The sequence below is a fragment of the Theropithecus gelada genome, chromosome 13 (genome assembly GCF_003255815.1).
Source record: "Theropithecus gelada isolate Dixy chromosome 13, Tgel_1.0, whole genome shotgun sequence".
NCBI lineage: Eukaryota > Metazoa > Chordata > Mammalia > Primates > Cercopithecidae > Theropithecus > Theropithecus gelada.
In genome coordinates, this window is record NC_037681.1 from 24,389,439 (window position 1) to 24,407,785 (window position 18,347).

The window sequence follows — 18,347 nt, forward strand, 5'->3', positions numbered from 1 at the left end:
GGCTGATTGGCTGAGGTCAGTCTACCCAGCACTTTGAAGGGCTGCAGCTTAGGGCTGTTGGGCAGGGGGCTTGGCGCTCACTACTTTGAAAGCAGGCAACTGAGTGCTTTTGATTAAATATGGAAAAGCCAGCAGGGAGCCTTGGCAGCATGACATTTGAAATGAGTCCTCCAAAATTTTTTCAACTCTCGAGTGCTTTAATGTCTTGAGCAGGTTGAAATTAATGCAAAGCCTAAAAATGAAATGACGAGCATGCGTCAGGATTCCGTGGAACCCCGAGGAGGGCACCAAGAGGGCTGGGTGAAGCCTCTTTCAGTGGTGAACCCTGAGTTTTGCCTGAATCGGAGAAAGCATACCTGAGTTCGAGGGCAGGTTATGGCTCTTAGTCCGCTTAGATTTCTTCTGACCATGCCAGCCACAGGGCTCTCTTGCTCCCTCCAGCTGCTGCAGAGCAGGCAACCTTCCAGGGCTTCCGGTGTCGGCTCTCCCCGCTTCCTGCCACGTGTCCAGCATCACAGGAAATCCGGCCTCCTGCGCCCTCACCTGCTTTGACTTCCTTGTCTCTCACGGCAGGGCCGGGACACGCATTTAGCACAAGTTATCTGTTTCATTTTAAAATGTGAAATGACTTCCATCCTTCATGACTGTGCTCTTCAGACCCAGAGAACAGGACGGACGTTCCCGCCCAGCCTTATGACTCCGTGAGCCTCTGTTTTCTTAACTGTAAAATGGAGCCAATATTGTCGCCCCTCCCTACCTCAGAGGTTGCTTGAGGAAGGGGAGAACCTCTGCGAAGAACTGAGTTCAGATGTTATGCAGACATAAGATATTATTATCGAAATAATAATAATCTTTTAGTTTTTGGACTTCTAAGCTTCAGACTCCTCACACAGTGTTTGCTGTGGAAGCTCAATGAACAATTAAATTTGCAGATTTCCTTGATTAGTATTTTTTGTTCCAGAAGACAAACACTATAATTTCAAGAATATTCTCTATATTTTTTAAGGGCTTACAAAGAAAAACACAATGTAGAAATAGCCTGATTTTCTAAAATGCTCAGAGAATGATGTATTCTGATACACCTAATTTCTGGCTAACTGGCTAAACAAATATTCCTTTTCTTTAAACTTTATTATTGAATAAGGAAAGGCCTTATTTGCTTTTCTTATTGCAGCATGATATGTAATATGAATCTTTAGTGCATTTCATCTTCGATGAAGGATTGCTTTTGAAAATATGAACCGTTTTCAGGGTGGCCATAGGTTTAACTCACAGGTGTTGGTTGGAAACTCAGTAACAACGGGTCTGAACTCTGATTTCTGTTACTTATCTTTCTTAAGATGGAGTTTTTAATAACTCACATCTCTTAATTTAGTTAGTAGTGAGTACATATTACAATGAAATGCCGCACATGTTAACCCTTTTGTGACTTCCTTCACCCCCCCAATCTGAATAAGCAAAATGTTCACTTGAGTTGATGGGAGTGCAAGCTCAGTGTGGTGGGGGAATGTGTCCCTCAGGGCTGCAAGTGCTGCAAACTCCGTCCAAAAATGAGTTCGGTTAGATCATTGATTCACTAAATTAGAGAAAGGAGGAATTTTGTTTCGTTTTGCTTTGAATCAGCTACTGGTTCCAGTAAGGCAATTAAGGAGTCCAGTTTTGGAATAGTTTTAGGTATAATAATTTTAAGCTAGGCACTCTTAGATTTGAAGAATCTGAATTATAAATGAAATAATAGAATTTAGTGCAAGATGAAATTTGTAGAGTCTAGGAATTACAGCCCTGTGCGATTTAATGTCTTTTCACAGGCATAACTGATATCTCTATATTTGAACTATAGGCTTTCTAATCTAGATGGTGACTGGAAGCCATTTCTCAGCTCGTCCTTGTGGCCTGCAATAGAAACAGGGAATTTCTCAGAGGCACAGCTGGCCCAAGTGGCAAAGTCTTAAAGGGGATCCTGGTGCCACCCCCGGACTGCAGAGTAAGCTGGAGTGCAGAGGGGAGGGGAGAAAGCACCGTATATTTACTGATGATAGGGCTCAAGCTGGTGTGGGGCTTGGCTCAGGGACGTTGCTCCAAAACTCCAAGAAAGAAAAAAGAAAAGGTTTCATTCAATCCTCACAACAAGCTTGCAAGTAAAGTGATCTCGTTTGATATCAAGGACACTCATCCTCAATGAAGTTGACAACTCACCCGAGGGTTCAAAGGTCACGGTGGAAACCAATTATTTCAGCCCCTTCTTCCCTGGTTTCCTTTCCTTCCCCAAATCCAGCTACAAAGAAATGATGAAAACGACAATTTACTCATCATAAAAGTAGAAGATAACATGGCTTAACCAAGTTACGGAGATTAGTCGAAGAAAGCCAGGAAGAGCAGCTGTCCTTGTATTAATACTATGATCAACGTCTGCAGTGCTCACGTGGCCTGAAATCAACGTGCACAAACCCTTTCCCATGGGAGCCCTGAGAGAAGCCTCTGGAGACTCGTACTTGGCTGCCACATGGCACGTTGATTTGATTGTGACCCCGGGAAAAGCCCTTCATCTCCTTTGGAATTTGCTGACCCTTGTTTGTGGGTCTCACCTTGAGCCTTTGAAAGGGGATCTAAGGCCCCAGATAGCTTTTCTTTTGTGAGGGTCGGTTTCGGTGAGGAAACATCCGTAATTTGAAGAGTGGTGTAAAATGAATAGAATAACATCTAGCATCTTCTAGTTATTCAGTAAATATCTGTTGAATAACAAAATGCATACTACTTGACCATTTTTTAAAAAAAAATGTGGATAGTTGAATTGGGAGAATGCACAGCTGGTTATCTAAGTGACCACTGGGTGTCACTGTTTACCCACTGACCGACCATCAGTTTTTTTTTTTTTTTTTCTCTCACCTGGTCAGGACAAAAGCCTCTGGAAGCTGGTCCAGATGCAGAGATTTCAAGTTTGTTTCTTATAAGTAACCTGTTATCTCAGGAGGGAAAAGGGTGATTCTTGTGTTATTCACTTCAGGATATTTTCTGCATTCTGTAATTCAGATGGAGAGCTGTGTTTTCTGTTTCTTCATCTCCCTTTTGTCCTCCTAAAGAAGTTTTCTTTTGCTAACAAAAACAAGAGTTTTTATTTTGCAATTTATCTTGAAAATAGGAACGCTGGTGTGAACATTAGTTGGTACAAGACGGCAGGGTTTCATATGTAACTTTAATAGGAAACTATTGCAGGTGCTGAAAGTAAATTCTCACCTTGTCAGGCTCAGTGGATCGTGATTGTTGTTGCAGTGAGCTTCCTGGAAATAGAGGCCGTTCTCACTCTCTGGTGAAAGCATAGATTGGGCTTCAAAGGCCACCTCCACTGTTCTGATCTTTGGCCTCTAAGGTGATGCTCAACATCTTTGATCCTCAGAGTTCTTTGCCCCCCAGCAGGGCTTGTGACCCCACTCCCGGGGCTGCTGGGAAGTACCAAGTTCAAATTCAAAATTTCTTGTTTTCCTCTTTAGGGGTGTTCTGCTAACATCAGAGCTGATGGGTCTTGAAGGAATGTTGTGTTTCCTCTGCTCTTCCCTTCGTGATGTAATTTACCCATTCTTTATAACACAGTCTAATATGGGTTGGGCCAAATAGCTGGAATTCCTAAGTCAGAAGTTTTCTCTGAAAGGCACGTAATTGACTCACTTGTCCGTGTCTGTGGATTTCACTGCTGCAACAAGAGGACCTAGAAAACAGCCATCTTAAGACCTGAAGAGGCCTCAGAATTTATCCAGTTTAGTTTTTTTTTTGGATGCATTTTACTCTTTCTTCAACATTCCATAGAGGGCTATAAAACCTTACAAGTGGGAGGTCTTAACATTTCCCCATAAGACCAATGTGTGAGTACAACCTGCAGAAAACAAAAAGAATCCAATTAGACAGTCCCTGACCACTCCTTTCTCAGCCCTCCTTTCCTGCCCACACCTCCCCTGCAGGAGCTCTGCTAATTCCTCACTGTATCTTGGTATCCTCTCCTTTAAAGGGAGAAGAAAAAGAGATGTTTCCTGAATCGAATGCATTCCAGGCTGATGAAGAGTGATGGCTACCATTACTTGACTTCTTTCTCTGAGCAGGACTTGTGTTCAGTTTTTTATTTTCACAATGTCATTTAATTCTCACTACAGTCCCATGAGATGCTCCAAGTTTTCCCTAATTTACAGATGAGAAAACTGGAGCACCAATGGAGGTTAAATGGCCTGCACAAAATCACCCAACTAACACCTGGTGATTTCTGATTTCCTTGCTTTTTAAAAATTGATACACGATATTTTATGTACTTATGGGGTATATGTGATATTTTGTTACATGCATAGAATTCGCAGTGATCAAGTCAAGGTATTTGGGGTGTCCATCATGTCAAGTACTGACCATTTCTATGTCTTGGGAACATTTCAAGTCCTTTTTCCCAGTTACTTTGAAATATACATTGTTGTTAACTATAGTCACCCACTCTGAATTGAACATTGGAACTTACACCTTTTGTCTAACTGTATGTTTACACCCATTGACTCATCTCTGTTCTCACTCCCACCCATACACCCTTCCCACCCACGCATCTTCCCACCCACACACCCTTCCCACCCACACATCCTCCCACCCACATACCCTTGTGAGCCTCTGGTATCCATCATTCTATTCTCGACCTCCATGAGATCAATTTTTTTTTTTTTTTAATAGTTCCCACATTTGAGTGAGAACTCGGGATATTTGTCTTTCTGTGCCTGGCTTATTTCAGTTAACACAAGGACCTCCAGAGACTCCTTTGCTTTTAACCGCTCACCTACTTAGGGGGATGTTGGGTTCAGTGTTGTGGTCTGTAATAGAGAGGGTTTTTCAGTCAGTCACTGCTTTTAGCTCATGGTGGAGGCATTTGGAGCCACATGGAACTAGACCTATCAGCTGCAAGAACAGGAGGATTTCACTCAATTTCTCTTTTGCTCCTGAAAACATTTCTCTAGATGCCTCATTTATCCGCATGTGGCTATTGCACATTGTATGTGATATGGTTTGGCTGTGTCCCCACCCAAATCTCATCTTGAATTGTAATAATCCCCACATGTCAAGGAGGGTGGTCAGGTGGAGGTAATTGAATCATGGGGGCAGTTTCCTCCATACTGTTCTTGTGTTTGTGAATAAATCTCATGAGACCTGATGGTTTTATAAATGGGAGTCCCCTGCACACGGTGTCTCTTGCCTGTGGCCATGTAAGATGTGACTTTGTTCCTCCTTTGCCTTCCGCCATGATTGTGAGGGTTTCCCAGCCATGTGAAACTGTGAGTCTATTAAACCTCCTTCCTTTATAAATTATCCAGTCTCAGGTATGTCTTTATTAGCAGCGTGAGAACAGACAAATGCAGTATGCCTGTGTCAAAGTCTCTCATATACCCCATAAATAAATGCACTTACTGTGTACCCACAAATACTAAAAATGAGATTTTTAAAAAAGATTTCTTCAGCAGCTGTGGTTGGCTGGGCACTGTGCTAGCTGAAGGCATCTTTATCTTCCCCCTTGCTTAGCTTCATGGAGACCATGAGTGCCCCAGTCCTCACCCCTCCCTTGCAAGTTGGAATTAGACTTATTAGAACTACCTGATGGAGCTCAGTTAAACTTACAAAAAATGAAAGACAAAACTAAAATAGCCTGCTCAGTTTATAGCTCTCAGCCAAAATCTCCGATGAGTGGTGGGCGAGGTACATTTCTGTTAGGGAGGTTGAGAGTTTTCTATGTGAATCAGTGTGTATATGTACAGAAGGCAGCCCCATGCATGTGTTTTGAAGACTTAGTGTGTGTCAAGGAAGTGTGTGATGCCTGGGTTTGGAGGGTGGGAGGGGCCTGCTACCATTTGCAGCAGAAGCTACCCTGGGGAAGGCTTACCCTCTGCATATTGATTGCCGGAGGGTTTCCATGAATATTGATTTAGGAAAGGCCAGTGGTGTTTACGCTGCTGAATATGCATCATCATGGCCATTGGAAACATGTCAGGCTATATTGAGGCAGGGCAGCTCTGGGATTTCATGGGCTTGGGGATAGCAGGGTTGAACTGGTTCAGTATCAACTTGAACTTTCTGCTTGAGTCTTAATTGCTTTTTGGAGGCAATCAGACATCCAGTTAACCTCCTCTTTCCAGGAATTTTGTTTTCTTGACTCTGCTGTCTTACAAAATGGTCAGGAGGAAGATATTTTCAGAAGGCTTAGGAGCTTGACACACAGGCCGGATGCATTGTAATTGCATCCGGGGGACAGAACACATTTCTGAATTTATCCCCAAAGCCTTATCTACATTTTAAAAATATTGTGGTTAAGTCTAGGGTGGAGGGAAGGGGCATAAAATCACATACGAACACTCTTGGTAGGATAATGTGCGCGCAGGCACATTTGACTCTTCCCTCTCCTGGAATGAGCAGCTGGAAGGTGAGTCTTTAAGACTCACGTCCTCGCTTTTCTACAGGATGGTGCAAAGCTGCATGACAATGTTCTAGCCCTGGGATAGAGAGAGCTGGAGTGTGGTTCTGCCGTGAAATATCAGAGCATGGATATGACCCAACTAGAAACATACGCCTCTTGGCTTCAGTTTCTTCACTCCCCAAATGGGCAGATCCTATTCTAACTACTACCTACAGTTAGTAGGAGGATAAAATGTTATAATCAATGTGAAGTGCACAGAATATGTGAAAGTATTTTGGAGTCACTAATGATACAATGGCACGTTTTGGAGAGAAAACCTTGGGACTTAACCTTGGATGGGTCATTTATGACTTCTTCTAATGCTAGGATACTGGCTGAGTTACTTATTCCTGTGCCTGGGTAACATTAGTCTCACCTATAAAATAAGAATAATGACCCTATCCCATAGATACTGTATGCAGAATACTCCACAAAACATCACTTGAAACACGACGTGCATTCAAATAATGAGAGTTTCCATCTCTGCTTCTTCCTCCTCCTTAAAAAATTAATTTATTTTCCCTTTTATTGACTAGTCTTTTGCAGAGGTGATTAGAGTGCCTGGCAATGCATGGGAATGTGGGTCCTATTTATAGATTATTAATTCACTGGTCTTTTGGAAAATCACTAATGCTGTTTTCCAAATCATTTGTCTTTTTTCAATGCTAAAATTGTGATCTTATCTTCCCAACATAATTTGTTACCTGTTTATGAATTTTAACATGACGAAAGGAAGTGTGGAATTTATGGCAGCGTTTGGGTAGGTAGCATGGCTTTTCTTGCTCAGTAGCTCTAATATAGTTTGATATTTGTTCTATTTTGGTTTGTGTATTATTTATTGCCTTTATACTTTCAAAAGGAACTAGAGGTTATTTGCAAAAACACCAGTAGAGAATATAGTAAAATAACAACCACCAAAAAGAAATGAGAGTCTGGGCACGGTGGCTCATGCCTGTAATCCAGCACTTTGGGAGGCTAAGGTGGGTGGATCACCTGAGGTCAAGAGTTCAAGACAAGCCTGGCCAACATGGTGAAACCCCATTTCTACTAAAAACACAAAAATTAGCCGGGCGTGGTGGTAGGTGCCTGTAATTCCAGCTACTCAAGTTACTCAAGAGACTGAGGCATGAGAATTGCTTGAACCCAGGAGGCGGAGGTTGCAGTGAGCCCAGATATAGGGCCACTGCACCCCAGCCTGGGTGACAGAACAAGACTCCATCTCAAAAGAAAGAAGGAAAGAAAGGAGGGAAGGGGAAGGGGAAGGGGAAGGGAGTTGGCAATACCCAACCAAGAACTGGAGATCAAGGGGTACTGACCACTGTTGTACATTGTTTTGCTCTAAGCTTTCTAGCACATTAGGCAAAACTGGGTAAAAATAGATTTTTGTGTTTTTCGTTGTCAGGTAAAAAACAGCTAAGTATACTTTTCATGAAAGCCACCTTTTCCTCAACATAAATTATGACATAATTATTTGCAGAGACTGATGAAAATAACAGGTCACAGCAGCTGTTTTGAAGATTCTGAATCCTGTGTTGTTCGGCGTCACATTAGCAGAGATCCTTCACATTGAGGGGTTTTGGGAGGGCTCATGAGAGGGGCTGTGCCAGCTGGTCCAGGAGTACCTTCTCTCCATTGAGAATGGGGTTCGGACACCTTCCTGGGTGGGAAGGTGGTTAGTGCACCTGTGACAGGCAGCCTGGTTTAGTTTGTGGATTGTTCTGTCCCAGGCATCTCCTGATCCCAGGCTTGCTTGCATGTTGGCCTGAGGCATTTCATCTGGTAGAAGAGGAGAGAATTTGGACTTTGTTACTTAGCTTCTAAAATGGAAACCTACAGACATCACGTGCTATTTAATTTCATTACATTTGATCTAATTCAGTTCAACTCCATATTGTTCAATTTCAACCAGTTCAGCTGAGGGCTGCAAGCACCTCCTGTGCCCTGGGCAATACAGGGGATATGGTTGGCTCAGGCTCGGTGCTGCCCTCAGGGGTGTGGCTTGCTGGCTTGGGAGGCAGATGTGTGCCCCACTGCCTGCCATGGAGGAGGGTATCAACAATGGCTCCACAGAGAGCCAGGGGAGGTGCTGTGGGGGCAGCCAAGAGGAAGCAACAACTCTGTGGAAATGTTCTTTTATTTATAGCGATAAAGGTACTTGTCTGTATAATGATCTCTTTTCTGTTATATATGATTCTGGAGTTGCCAATTATGCTGTAGTTTAGAAAATATTTTTCCTGAGGGTTAATGTTTACATTTACAAATGTATACAGCTTAACTAACAGTTTAAATGGAAATTTTAATATATTCTATGAATTGTTGCTTCATTTGCATATTTTATCAATTCGCCATCATTCTGGGTTGTATATAGTGCAGTAATTAGAAATTGAATTAAAAAGGACTGTGCATTTTAAATTTTCACTTCAGAATGTAAAATGCTAGTTGTTTAACGTCTGCCTTATCAATGTCATGTTGTATAGATATGTGAGTAGAGGCCAGGACATTCCTGGAGACCTGAACCCCAGAGAGATGATAAGCATGGATAGGACGGCGAGTCAACTTACACTGAAGGGAATGTGGCAGGTGCGAAGGTGATAGGCAGCTGTGACTTGCTGCTCACCGCTGTGTTTCCTTGGTGTTCTCATTAGCATCACTGTTCCCCATGTCTTGGCCCAGACCCAGAATTGCAGGCTTAACAAGCCAAATAGCTATGCAGTGAGAAAGCTTTGCTAAAAGCATGAATGCTGCATATAGGTAGTCAGTTCCATTTGCCCTGAATGTGCACTAAGGACCCAGTCTGTTCTGTCTACAGCAGATGATCCACTCAGACAAATGCCTAAGGGACTGCATGTAAGAGCTAATCACACAGTGGCCCTCCCTTCCCACTTCCTTTGTGTCATTATAGTCCTTATGGCAGACAGGACTGGCTGCAGGTGGCATTCACACACACTGACAGTCCCTTATGATGGAGTCAGTTGGCTTTGCAGTGTGACATTGAGAGGGTGCTGGCATGTCCTGACCACAGAGCTCCACTGTGGACTATCTCAGGATGTCTCTTCCAATCTCCTGTAGCTTTTCAACTGTCTTCCTGAAAGAACTCAGGTATTGCCTGACAAGGGGGTGCTCGTCAGCAGCAGCTGCCCTCACCAGCTGCATCTCCTGAGCCTGGAAGTGTGCCTGGCACTTGCAAGGTGCTCAGTGTGTCAGTCAGGAGAGCCTGTGTATGCTGCAGTAACAAGCAAGCCCCAGCTCTCAGGGGTGTATCTCTTATTCATTTGTGTGTCTCTTTATGGTGGGCAGGAGCTCTGGGACATCCTGTCACCAGACAAGAGGAAGAGGAAATGGTTTATGTGCATTGATTCTGAAAGGTATCTGTCTAGAAGAAACACAGGTTACTTCTGCTTGTATTTCATTGGTCAAAGCAAGCCATGTGGCCACGTCTAACTTCAGAGAGGTAGGAAGTACGAGTCTACATTTCCCGAGGGGGTGAATTGGATGCATTAGTGAGCAGCATTTATCTCTCACACATTCCATGTTTATCAAGCTGCACTGGAGGTGTGAAATAATGTTTGCCAATAATGACGCTGGTACCTCACTGTTCTTCCTCTAAGGGAAGATATTGATATTTAATTAGGTGAAGGTCTCTGGATGTAAAAGTAGAAGTTTCTAAAAATCTAGAAGCCTTAAAAACCTCAGAGATTGTCCAGCCCCATTTAATATTAGCAACGAGACCAAGTGATTTGCCAAGTGCCTTTCATTCTGTTGATGCTAAACCTGGGGCTTGTGTCTTGGCCTGCCAACTCACCCACTAGAGTGCTTGCCACTTTCCTCTTGTACCTGTAAGAAGACGATCTAGGTCTTACTGCAAAGACCATTTCCAAAGACTCTGGTTCCTGAGGCTCCCTGGAGTAGCCAAGCACTCATTACTATCCACTGCAGCATGGCAGTGCTTGGAGTCTGCCTATTCAGCCTCTAGATGATGAGGATTACAGATAATAATGTGCCCAAAGTGCTTTGGATAGTGCCTGCAACAGTCAGTGTGTAATAACTGGTTTTTTTTTTTTTTTTTTTGAGTTGGGGGCAGGGTCTCACTTTGTTACCGAGGCTGGAGTGAAGTGGTGTGATCATGGTTCACTGTAGCATCAAACTCCCCAGCTCAAGTAATCTTCTGCTTCAGCCTCCTGAGAAGCTGGGACTGCAGGCACGCACCACTATGCCTGGCTAATTTTTGTATATTTTGTAGAGATGGTGTCTCATTATGTTGCTTAGGCTGGTCTCGAACTCCTGGCCTCAAGCAGTCCTCCTGACTCAGGCCCACAAAGTGCTGGGATTACAAGTGTGAGCCACTGTGCCTGGCCTATAACTACTGATTTATTATTATTCCGTGTGATTGTTGTTGTCGCTATAATTGAATTCTATAGTGATGTCCCTTCTGGCCTGGCACAGGATGGCAGAGGGCTTACAGTTTTCTCCAGGCAGTGCTCCCAGCTCAGGGTTCAGTCACCAGACAAGTCATTTGTTATCTCTTGCCGTGTTTGGATTTTGGCCTCCCATGTTCTCCAACAAGGGTACCCTTGAGAAGAGGGGAGAGGAAAAGAAGGAAGGGGAGGGGTGGGGAGAAGAGAAGGTGCAGTGAGCATGAGAAACAAGCACTGAGAGGCAGGATGGGTGATACGGTTTGGCTGTGTCTCCACCCAAATGTCACTTAGAATTGTAATCCCCACCTGTCAAGGGTGGGACCAGGTGGAGGTGATTGGATCATGGGGCCAGTTTCCCCCATGCTTTTCTCATCATAGTGATGAGTCTCAGGAGATCTGATGGTTTTATACGCGTCTGGCATTTCCTCACTTGCACTTCTCCTTCCTGCCGCCCTGGGAAGAAGATACTTTTCTTCCCCTTCGCCTTCTGCCATGATGGTAAGTTTCCTGAGGCCTCCCCAGCCGTGTAGAAATGTGAGTCAATTAAACCTCTTTCCTTCATGAATTACCCGGTCTCGGGTATGTCTTTATAGCAGCGTGAAATGAACTAATACAATAAGCATCTGGAGGGGATATCGGTGGAGGAGACAGGAGGAGCTGAAGGAAGATACCACAGGTCTTGGGGCCAAAGACAAGGAGTGGCTCAGGAGCTCCAGGTCTGAGGGCAAGGCAGGGAGCAAGAAGGAGACAATACAGAGGTGCTGAGGCATTAGGGGTGTGGATTGAGGAGTGGCAGGCATCTCCTCTCAGAACGTGCTCAGGCTGGGGGGTTTCAGTAAATGTCCAAGCCCCCCTGGCCCGGTCTTTCCCTTCCAGGTAGGTGCTGTCCTGCCTCCTGCCATCTAGACTGGCCTTGTCCAGAGCGTTGCCTCTCCCTCTGGCTCTGATCTCCCTGCAAGGGGGCTCCCACTAAAGAGAAATGACACAATTTACAGAGGGAATGCTGGCCTCTAGACAGCCATGGAGGGCTATGCAGGGAGTAACGAGATGCTCTGATAATAAGAACAGCCAAGGTTTACGGAGCGCCAGGTCCAGGAGTCAGCTCAGTGTGTTTTTGCTTCTTTATGTCTTAATTATTTGGGTTTGTAATCACCATCATCATGATAATGGAGATGTCAATAACAGCGATAACAGCTATCAACGAGTGAGCTCTTATTACTGTGTGTTTTATGTCTATTATTTGTTTCCATAGCAATGGTTTCAGGTAAGGGGATTTTCAAAAGGGGACGGTGAGGCTCAGGAATGTAAACCAGTTGTCCGAGCTCCCATGTCTGGTAAATAGCAACACAGACCATGGCTCAAAATATATCTCTCTAACTTCAAAGCCCATGCCAGGGCTTTAAAGATAACTCAGGATTATGCTCTTTGCAAACAAAGGAAATTGGAACTCAGGGAGGTCCAATTTTAGTTTCTAGAACATCTACACCTCTTTGGAATGAAGGTGCACTTGGATTAGGGTCCTCTGAGCCCTGGTTAACACTTTTCCTCCCCATGTGCCCTGCTGCCCCCAACAGATGCAGGACAGTCCTTTCTATGGGGTAGGGGCCCAGGTGAGAACAGTGCTGCTTCCTGGTCCTTCCTGTCTGTAGCCAAGCTAAGTTTCATTAATGCGAGGACACCCAGATAGTGGGCAATTCTCAAAAGAGCAGCTTTTGGAGTCCCTGCGGAAGGGGAGGGAAGATGCATGTCCTCTTATTTATGGCCGTGCAATGGGCTTGGCCTTGGTAATAGAAACTGTGGTCTGGCGTGTTTCTTGCTGCCTTTGCTTGTTTAGAAACCGCCACTTGCAGGCACTGCCCACCCTCACACGGCATGGGTCAATGGTCAGCCCTGTGGTTGGCGAGTGTCTACCTTGTGCCTGGCTGATGCCCACACCCTGAGAGATAGGACTATTATTCTCTCTTGTAGAAAAAGATGAATTTAGGATATTTAAGTAACTTCTCCAAGGCTTCACTGCTAATTCAGTTGCTCAGTCAAGATTTGAATCAGGTGTGTGTGACTCCAGACTGGAAATATTTGGTTCATGAGGACTGCTACTTTACTACGCAGGTGTACTTCCAGAAGAAAGGGAAAGACAAAGGTATTTAAGCATTGTTTTTTAAAAAGGTAGTATTTCTATTTTCCTCCTTCTCCCTGCCTTCAGTATATTCCTACAAAAGGTTGATGGAAGGAAAATTGACATAAATCATAAAATCTCAAATGAGATTTGGGTACTTTGTGGTTTTGACTTATCTATACTGATCTTTCCATGAATGCAGATCATCAAAGTTTGGCTTTTTCTTTCTATTTATTGACTTGTCTATCCAAGTGCTCATCTATCTGTGTCCTCTAATGTGGAAAGGGGCCACAGTGCCTAAGACTGGGCTCGAAACTTCTGGCAATGTAATACACGTATTGGTTTTGGATTGTTCTTAAACGGATCATCTGGTACCATTGAGGACTTTACCTTTCTCTGACATTCTCAATTGCTCCGAGTTAAAAAATAAAAAGTTGTATGAAGGAATGTTCAGTGTCCAAGAAAGACATTGGATGAAGTGGGAGTGAAGGGTGAAGAGCAGGGTTTTAAAGAGAAAAACTCACACAATTTAGGACAGGCGAAAATGGTGAAAGAAGCCTGGTATTCCCACACCCACCCCGCTCCCTATTACAGAACACCAGGCTAGAGTCATCTTGTAGTGTCAGTTTCAGACTTTTATCACGTTTTCAAGTGGGGCCAACTTGACATTTTGTCCGCACAGCTCTGGCCAAAGCACTCCTGAGCCGAGGCTCGGCACTGCCAGGCAGCCCTCACTGTCAGACCAGCGGAGGCCACGCGGGCTGTGGACGCAGCCCCGGTATAGATGCAGCGGCGCCACATGCCTCTTCCCCTGGTTTAAATGTTTATCCAAAAAAGAAAAACGTAGCCTGAGATTTCACTCTGTGTGGCTGCCAGACACTTGTTTCTTTTCCAACTGGCTTCCCCATTGAGGGACTTTTCCCTGAAGGTCCTGGCGGTTTGGGCTTAGATTACAGGGAGCACGGCTGTATTTTTAAGCAAGCTGTGAGGGAAAGGGGGAAGACAGGGGAGGACACTGGGATGGTGTGTGTGTGAATGCGTGTGCTGTGTGGATGTGTGTTTGTGTGTTACGTGTGTATGTGGTGTGTGAATGCATGTATGTTTGTGTTGTGTGAATGTGTGTTTTGTGTGTGTATGTTATATGTGTGTGAATATGTGAGTTGTGTGTAGTGTGTGAATGTGTGTGTGTGCATGTGTGGTGTGTGTGTGTAAATTGTGTGCATGTGTGTGCATGTGTGACTGTGTGTATGCATGTGTTTGTATATGTGGTATGTGAATGTGTTGTGTATGTGTTGTGTGTGGTGTATATGTGTTGTATGAATGACACTGTGTTGTATGTGTGTGAATGTGTGTGTTGTGTATGTGGTGTGTGAATATGTATGTGAATGTGAGTGCATGTGTGTACTGTGTGTGTGGTTGTAAATGTGTGTATGTGTGTGGTGTGTGTATGTGCGTGTTGTGTGTGCATGTGTGTATGGCTTTGTGCATGGTGTGTGTGGTGTGTGCATGTGTGTGTGTGAATGTGTGTGTGACTGTGTTGTGTGTGGTGTACGTGTGTGTTGTGTGTGCATGTGTGACTGTGTTGTGTGTGGTGTGTGCATGTGTGTGGTACATGTGAGTGTGTATTATATATGTGTGTGTTGTGTGTGTGACTGTGTCTGCCACACAGAGTGAAATCTCAGGCTACGTTTTTCTTTTCTGGATAAACATTTAAACCAGGGGAAGAGGCATGTGGCCCCGCTGCATCTATACCGGGGCTGCGTCCATAGCCCGCACGACCTCCGCTGGTCTGACAGTGAGGGCTGCTGGGCAGTGCTGAGCCTCGGCTCAGGAATGCTTTGGCCAGAGCTGTGTGGACAAAATGTCAATAAGTTGGCATTGTGTATATGTGTGTTGTGTGCGTGTTGTGTGGGATGTGCATGTGTGTTGTGTGTGTGGGGTGTATGTGTGTGTTGTGTATGTGACTGTGTGTGTGTTGTGTGTGGTGTGTGCATGTGTGTGCCTGTGTGCTTAGAACCTTAATCCTCAAGTCCAAATGCCGATGGCACCTCTGGGAGGTGATTAGGGTTAGATGAGGTCATCAGGGCGGGTCCCAGTGGGGCTGGCAGCTTTGTGGGAAGAGGAAGAGAGACCTCAGGGCAACACCCCACCCTTTGCCATGTGATGCCCTCGGCTAAGTCATGGTGCAGAGGGGAGGCCCTCATCTGATGCACCCCAACCATGGAATTCCAGCCTCCGGAAATGTCAGATACAATTTTTTCTTTATAAATTGTCCAATCTCAGGTATTCAGTTATTGCAACAGAAAGCTGACTCTGATGAGGGCTCTGCAGCAATGCAGAGCTGGTCCCAGAGGCAAGATGGACAGAGCTTGTGCAGCTCTGGGCGTCCCTGTGGGCACCTCTGGGCCAAGCCCAGCTGCACTTTCACCCTCCTGATTTCCCACAGCAGGCAGGAGGGTGGTGGAGCCCACAGTCCGGGGCAGGAGGGTCTCAGATTCCTGGGAGGAGCTCGGAGCCCAAACGAGGACAGACAGAAGCTGCTGATCTCCAGCTTGGGTAAGAGCAAAGAGCTGGCCACTGTCACTTGCATTTTTGCAGAGACCCAGGCAGGCTGGGCGTGGGAGCTTCCCAGTGGAAAGGAAGGCAATGGCTGAGCCCCAGTGGAGGCTGCTGGCCTGGAAGCTGGGGCCGCAACTAGAACCGGGGCATCCTGTGTGAGTTTAAGGCGAGCACGTTTGTCTTTCTCGGTTTGTCCTCAGTGGGACGTCAGGGCAGGAGTCGGGGCAGCTGTGAGTTATTAACCAAGTCTTAGGCATCTGGGACTGACTCTTACGGGTTGCTTGATTCCTACATTGGGGCGAGAGATAGCGGCCTGGCTTCCCGCAGGTGTGACTTACCGAGGGCAGGCCAGCGTCCAGCCTGGCTGCTGCAGGTGACGTGTTGGATTTCTGGGCTGGCTGCTGCAGGTCGTGGGCCACAGTTCCATTTGTACAGATGGTCACACCATTGTCTCTTTGTATATCCAGCGTCTCAGACCCCATTCTGGCTCCAGCCCTTCCTGATGTGGGGCCTTGGACACGTCCCCTGAGTGTCCTGTGCTCGTCTTCTCAGCGGTGAAGGGAGCAGTGACCATGCACACCACTGAGGACAGCCATGGGGATGAAACATGGCAGGCCGAGGCACAGTAGGTGTGCCAAAGTAATTCAGAAAAGCCCAGCTGTCCCTCCGTGGGCCTTCACTCCGTGCTACCTTGGCTGGAAGGTGGCCAACGTTTGTTTTGAGGCTAGGGCTGCTTCTCCAAACACATGGAATTAATCTTGAACCACACATTTGGCAGCTCCAAGCATCCCCTTCAAGATGGTCTGCTGACAGTCTCCTCTGCTGTCTGCTCACTGGACTCCGGGATGCTTTGTGAGGCAGTTGTGGGGGGCAGCAAATAATAAAGGTTTTGGAATCTGAAGACTGGAGTTAGAATCTTAGGTCAGTAATTTGCTGCCTTGGTAACCTCCATCAAATTCCACCCCGCTGAGGATGAGTCTCTTCATCTTTATGAAGGGGATGTGGTATTGGCACCCCTGGCTTGGGTGACATGTGAGGCAGCTACATGGTGCTGGGTGTGGTATCCGTCTCTCCCTCTATCATGATCTGTTCTCTCTCTCTCTCTCTCTCTCTTTTTTTTTTCTTATTTTTTTTCCCCTTTCTGTGAAAGTTACCCCATCCCATTTAGCTTTGTGAATGACCTGTGTTTCCCAGTATTCTTTACTTACAAAACTAGTTGGGATTGCTTTTCTTGAGAAGCTATTTTGTAAAGAAGTTTGTTAGATATCTGTCTACATGGACACAGATGTATTGATATCGTATATTGTTTCTTCTTTTGGAAAGGAGTCAAAGAGCCTCCTGTCATCTTGCGGGTAGGTGGGCAGCCCGAGATCTAAACTTCCCGTGGGAAATCTCCACGTGGAAAAGCCCCACTCAGAATCCCAGGCGGCAAGGGCAGATTAGGACTTACCATGGCGTTCCAAGCTCCATGACCATAGGTGGGTTGCTCTTGGTCACCAGGGGGCAGAAGCATTGATGGTAAGAGCTGCTCTTCTTAAACCTATCGACTGAAATTATAATCAAGGATGCACTACTGGCTGTTTTGGATCTACTTTTGCAAAGTTGGAGTCCAAGACAGTCCCCCAAAGCCACCAGGATGACATATGGTCTCTGCAAACTTCCCACGATGAGGCACTTCATGAACCATCCCAGTGAAGAAGGCCCAAGTCACAGCACCCCAGCAGAACCCGGCAACCACCACACAGTTTCATTCACCACATAGAACCGGAAGTTGACTGCCGACGGCCATCTGAGAGGCTGCCGTAGTCTGTCCAATATTTTTCAATCAGGAGACACTCTGAGCTCCCTTCTGTGGCTGGGTAGGTGCTGAGCTCCAGAGGTTAAAAGACAAACATGTGTTAACGTTCTGGAGGTTGTAGCATGCTCACAGTTAAATGGATTTCATTTCAGAATATTACTGATCCCAGATTGCACATGGTACGTGTGTATTACATAGACGGATAGACAGATTAACATTTGTGGAAACAAAACATCGTCTGCATGATCAGGTTGTCGTAAATTCTTACAATTTTGCGTGGCCTCAGCATCTGTTTTGAATACAAGTTTAACTTTCGCAGACCAGAAGTAAGGCTCGGTCATTCTTGACACAGTTTCGAGTTGTACACCACACCAAAGTGGCTCAAGCTGGTGGCTCAAGATTCAGAATTCAGAGGCATTTCTCACCCAGCCAATGGCGCTTCTGCTTTCCTGCCCAGGCTTCTGTTTTAGACAAAGTCTCACTCTGTCACCCAGGCTGGAGTGCAGGGATGAGACCTTGGCTCACTGTAACCTCTGTTTCCCAGGCTCAAGTGATCCTTTCACCTCAGACTCCCCAGTAGCTGGGACTACAGATACGCACCACCACACCCAGGTTTTTTAAAAAATTGTATTTATTTTGTAGAGATGGGGCTTTGCCATGTTGCCCAGGCTGGTCTCAAACTTCTGGACTCAAGTGATCTGACCTCCTCGGGCTTCCAAAGTGCTGGGATTACAGGTGTGAGCCACTGCACTCAGCCCAGTCTTCCTTTAAATGGACCATTCAGACCTTTGCCAAAGAACTTAAAGTATGTAACTATTCCCACACCCTATTCCCTTACACACACACAGCCACACACAGCCACACCCACCCACATATATATATATATGTATGTAAACATACTGCTAGTGCCCACTCACTCTCTCTGCCTGACTCTCATCCCATTGCACATGTCCCGAGGATGGAGGACTGCCCTCCAATTTCTTATACCCTCCCACC

The 18,347-nt window shown here is 45.6% G+C and overlaps 2 long non-coding RNA genes across 3 annotated transcripts; one reads left to right on the forward strand and one right to left on the reverse strand.

Moving 5' to 3' along the window:
• Positions 1-977: 977 nt before the first annotated feature.
• Positions 978-16,444, reverse strand: LOC112604982. Of its 2 annotated transcripts, XR_003115316.1 has the most exons (4): positions 15,892-16,444; positions 10,924-11,033; positions 4,799-4,917; positions 3,758-3,868 (listed from the first exon to the last, which is right to left on the reverse strand). It is a non-coding gene; the product is annotated as an uncharacterized LOC112604982 (long non-coding RNA). The 2 variants fall into 2 exon arrangements; XR_003115315.1 differs by lacking the exons at positions 4,799-4,917; positions 10,924-11,033 and adding an exon at positions 978-2,275 and having other exon boundaries at positions 3,235-3,868.
• Positions 16,445-16,508: 64 nt separating this feature from the next.
• LOC112636899 lies at positions 16,509-17,631 on the forward strand. Its single transcript, XR_003122346.1, has 3 exons — positions 16,509-16,608; positions 16,877-16,905; positions 17,156-17,631. It is a non-coding gene; the product is annotated as an uncharacterized LOC112636899 (long non-coding RNA).
• Positions 17,632-18,347: the final 716 nt, after the last annotated feature.